This window comes from Alosa alosa, unplaced genomic scaffold (assembly GCF_017589495.1).
Source record: "Alosa alosa isolate M-15738 ecotype Scorff River unplaced genomic scaffold, AALO_Geno_1.1 AALO_1.0_unplaced_3, whole genome shotgun sequence".
In the NCBI taxonomy this organism is placed as follows: Eukaryota; Metazoa; Chordata; class Actinopteri; order Clupeiformes; family Clupeidae; genus Alosa; species Alosa alosa.
This window is the reverse complement of record NW_025962432.1, coordinates 376860-381735: the sequence shown is the minus strand read 5'-3', so window position 1 is coordinate 381735 and position 4876 is coordinate 376860. Positions and strand designations below refer to the sequence as shown.

The 4876-nt window shown below is 17.0% G+C and overlaps 1 pseudogene; it reads left to right on the top strand.

Annotated features, from left to right (window-relative positions):
- The first annotated feature begins 296 nt into the window (after positions 1–296).
- LOC125290251 lies at positions 297–821 on the top strand (annotated as a pseudogene).
- Positions 822–4876: the final 4055 nt, after the last annotated feature.

Here is a 4876-nt window from a genome sequence, read left to right as displayed (position 1 = left end):
TTCAGGTAATCTTTTAGTTGATTCTGTGTATTGTAATAAATCTATATTTACTTTTTTTGTAACATATGCAGCATCTCCTGCAACACCTGCTCCACAACAAAATATATTTTTTGATAAAAAATGAATTTTTTCACAATTTCTATCAAAAACAATATTACCCATAGTTGCTCTAGTATCTGCTCCTAAAACTATACCATCATTATAAATACATCCAACAATAGTTGTTCCTGTTTTAAATAAATATTTATTAATATCTGACATTAGAAATAAATAAAAATATCAATTAAAATAAAAATATGGGTAGAAGATCTTGACATTGTTATAGACATCAAAAAAATAAAACATATCTAAAATCAAGATTTAATAGATCAGTTCCAGATCCTAAATTGAAAATACAAGAACTTGGTTATAGATCTGCACCATTTGAATCATTTCCATTAGTAGTACATTTATTATCTAGAGAAAAATTATAGATATCAAGTGAATCAATGGAAGCAGCACGTATTATGATAAATAAACATTTAACAAAACATACAGGAAAAGAAGGATTTCATGTAATATTAAGAATAACACCGTTTCATATAGTTAGAATAAATAAAATGTTATCTTGTGCTGGTGCAGATAGATTATAGTCTGGAATGAGAAAAGCATATGGTAAATCTGCTGGCTGATGTGCAAAAGTAAGTATTGGGCAGGAAATTATTTCTATTAGATCAAAAGAAAATAATAGATAGCACTTAATAGAAGCATTAAGAAAAGCAACATATAAATTTCCTGGTAAATACTAGATAGTAATAGGTAAGACATACGGATTTAGTTAGATAATAAAAGATGAATATCAAAAATTAAAAGAAGATAATAAAATAGAAATTACAGGAAATATAGCAACAATTATAAAAAATAAAGGAAAATTAGAAGATTATGTTGCAAAATTAACTATTAAAAATTAAAATAATTGATAAAATATTTATTATTAAAATTAATTTTCTTTTTTCTTTTATAAAATTATCTTTAATTAAATGCAAAAGTCTATAATTTCATACTTTTTGGTATTTTTTTAGTTATTATTATTTGTTTTCTTAATTTTCTTGTTTGTTTCTTTTTTATTTCTTTTGGTCATTTAGATTCTGGAATATTTTTAAATAATTCTTTTAATCTCTGTTTCTATATAATTGATAATAAATATTTTATTCTTACAACATCTTTTTTAAAATGATACATTGTTCTTGTTTTTTTACTATTTGGTGCTGACTATAAATCTATTCTTAATTGAAGCTATTCTTTCTATATCATATCCAATTTTTCAATTAACTATTTTTTTGTTAATTTTCTCAATTCATTCATTCTTTTATTTTCTCCCATATTTTTTATTTATTTCAATAAAAATATCATAAGTAAAAACAATGAACCCATATACAATTTAGAAAACACAAGAAGATGCTTTAAATTTTTTATATTAGGAAACATATAATTATCCATAGATGACTTTAACTGATAATTGTCCATTTTGCAAAGTTTCTAATAATTTTTAGATACCAATACCAATATTAATACCAACACCACATTTAAAAAATTTTTATCCAACTTTTATATTAACTGGAACATGTGGATCATGTTAGAATAAATTTCCTATTCATTTTTTACATCCTACTCATAAACAATATACTACATCAAAACATGCAAAAATAATTTTTCATGATAATATAAATAATGATCAATTATTTCAAAATTTAAATAAAATAAATGAAATAAAAAATAAAAATAGACTTTTATGAAGTTCTAAATCTATAAAAGTATAGGAAAAAATAAATATAAAAATATATGCACCTAATGAAAGCGAGTTTATAGAAATAAATCCTGATATATATAAAGAATTAGAAAAATATTATTTAATAAAATATGATAAAAACAAGGATATATTTCCATTTAAATATCATAATAGTAAAATATTCTTTTTATATTCATTAGAATATTTAAAATTATATAATGATATAATGAATAAAAATATAAAATTAAGATGTATTAATATAGAAGATAGTAAAAAATATTTAAATAATATAGAATAGTTAGGTATTATGCAAGATTCTTTAAAATTATATATAAAAAATAAAATATATCCTATTAATTTTCAAGAAATAAAATCTTTTTTATGTAAAACTATAATAAATTTATAGAAAGAAGATTTTAAATTTAATTTAATAAATTTAGAAATATATTCGGATGAATGAGAAATCTATAAATTAGAAATAATAAAAACAAATGATTAGATAGATTGAAGTAAACAACCAATATATATTTATTATCTATATAATTTAGACGAACAATAGATAAAACAAGAAATACCAATATATACTGAACAAGTATAGATTTTAATGACAATAAAAAATAATTTTTTATTTTTAATAAATCAATCAAATGATGAATCATATAATTTAAATATATATGATATTTATTCAATTTCAGATCCTAAAGAAAATAGATAGTATCCTTTTATTTTTAATATATCAAAATATATAAATTCAAAAATATTAGATTTATATTCACCTGATTATGCTATAATAATTTTAATTTAGTCTAGTTCTATTATAGTATTTTATTGTTATGTAAATGATGAAAATTATTTTAATAGTAAAATAGAACATATTATTTTAGAATTTTCTATAGAATAGAATAGTAAAATATATTATTTATAGAATGATGAAATATTATATATTATAATATTACAAGAAAAACAGGAAACAAAAATTATTAAAATAGATTGAAAAAATAAAAAAATAATAATAGATAATGACGATAATAAAATAGATATAAATTATAATTATAAAATAAATTATATAAATAATGGATTGTTAATTAGTAATAATAATATGATTTGATGTATAGAACAAAACGAAGCAAATTTAAATATGTTATGAAAAATTAATATGAATAATTTATCTAACTGTATATATTATTATAATAAATTATTTGATATTTTAATAATAATAAATAATTTATAGGATAAAATATTAATATATAAAAGAAATAATTTAGAAAAAATATTAGAATATCAATATAATAAAGTAGAAGAAGAAAAATTAGAATTCGAATATATTAAAGAAAGTATATTATGTGATAGAATATATTATTTATTAGAAAAGAAAAATAGAAAAATATTAATATTAGAATTTAATATAATTGAAGAATAAAAATTTTTAATTAAAAAAATTATAAATAAATTTATTTTAAAATATAATATATAAAATAATGTAATAAATAAATTTGAATTATAATTAATTAATAATTAATAATCATTAATTATTTTTTTGATTCTTTTCTCTTTATATTTTTTCTAATGTTTCTCTATATTTTTACTCTATCTTTTTGTTTTTGTTCCTATAATTTTTTAATATTTGTTTTTTGATTTTCAATATCTATATTACCAAATTCTAATTTTCTAGTATTTATTTTTGGTATAGGTAATACACCTTTTATCATATTTTGTTTTGTTGTTAATTTATCTGATTTTATTCTAGATAAATATTCTTTTAATCTCTATATATTTAATTCTTTTATATCTTTAGTTTTATTAACTCTTCTTTCATCTACAGAAATACAAAACTATCTTGCTTCTAAAGGTGTTAAACTAATACTTTTTAATTCTTCAATAGTGAATCCTTTTCCTAATCTTATTCTATTATTATATTTAATAGATGAACATCTAACTACAGGGTAAAGTTTAGATAATGGTCTTGGTGATAATTTTTTTGCTTTTATATCTCTATTTTCCTTTCTTTTTTTAGCTTTAATAGTTTTATTAAAATACATTACATAGTATCTTTCTCTATCTTTTTTAAAATGACTTTCTGGGATAGCTTGATTATTTTTTACCATGATAAAAATAACTTTAATTTATAATGTTATAGAAAAGAAAAAGGAAAATAATTAATAAAAGTTAGAATAAAACAATAGATAATAAAAAAGAATTATTTAATGAAAATAATAAAAAAGAATCAAGTGAAAATTATATAATATTTCCTGTTGAAAATAATAATGAAAAAATAAAGTTGTTCAAAGATTATATAATTAATAGTAGTTCAAATAATAATGAAAAAATTATGAATGAAATAGATTTAGAAAAATCAAAAAATAACAGTATAATAAATAACAATGAAAGTTCTTTAAATAATAATTTAATATTATTATTTATATTATTTATTATTCTTTTAATAATTTTATATATAATATTCAAATATTTAGAAAAAATTAATAGTTCTTATAATTTTGATTTAATAAATCAAAGTATAAATCAGATGGTAAAAAATGAATTACAACAAATAAAAAATTATATAGATGAAAAATATAATATTTTAAATAATAAAATTATTAAATTAAATGAAAAACTTATTAAAATAGATAAAGAATTAAATATAGAAAATAAAAAAATAAATATTACTAATAATAAATATATACAAGAAACTGATTATACTAGTAAATATAAAATAATAGATCATAGTGAACTATATAATAAGAATTTTTTATATAAAATATTAAATTATTTTAAAAATGTTAAATTATATGATAATATTAAAGTAGGTAAATGTTTAGCATTAAAAAATAACCAAAATAACGATAGTTATTTAATTTTAAAATTAAATAATACAATGAATAAAATTAAAATAAGTTATGAACATCCTGCTATATATGAATTAAATAATAACCTAACACATTCTACTCCATTTAAAATGATTATTTATATAAGTAAAGATCTTATAAAATTTCATAAATATGCTACATTAAAATATGAATGAAATAATGAAAATATTTTAAAAAAACAAGAATTTAAAATAATAAATAATAATATAAATAGTTCAATTAATTATATTAAAATTTCTAT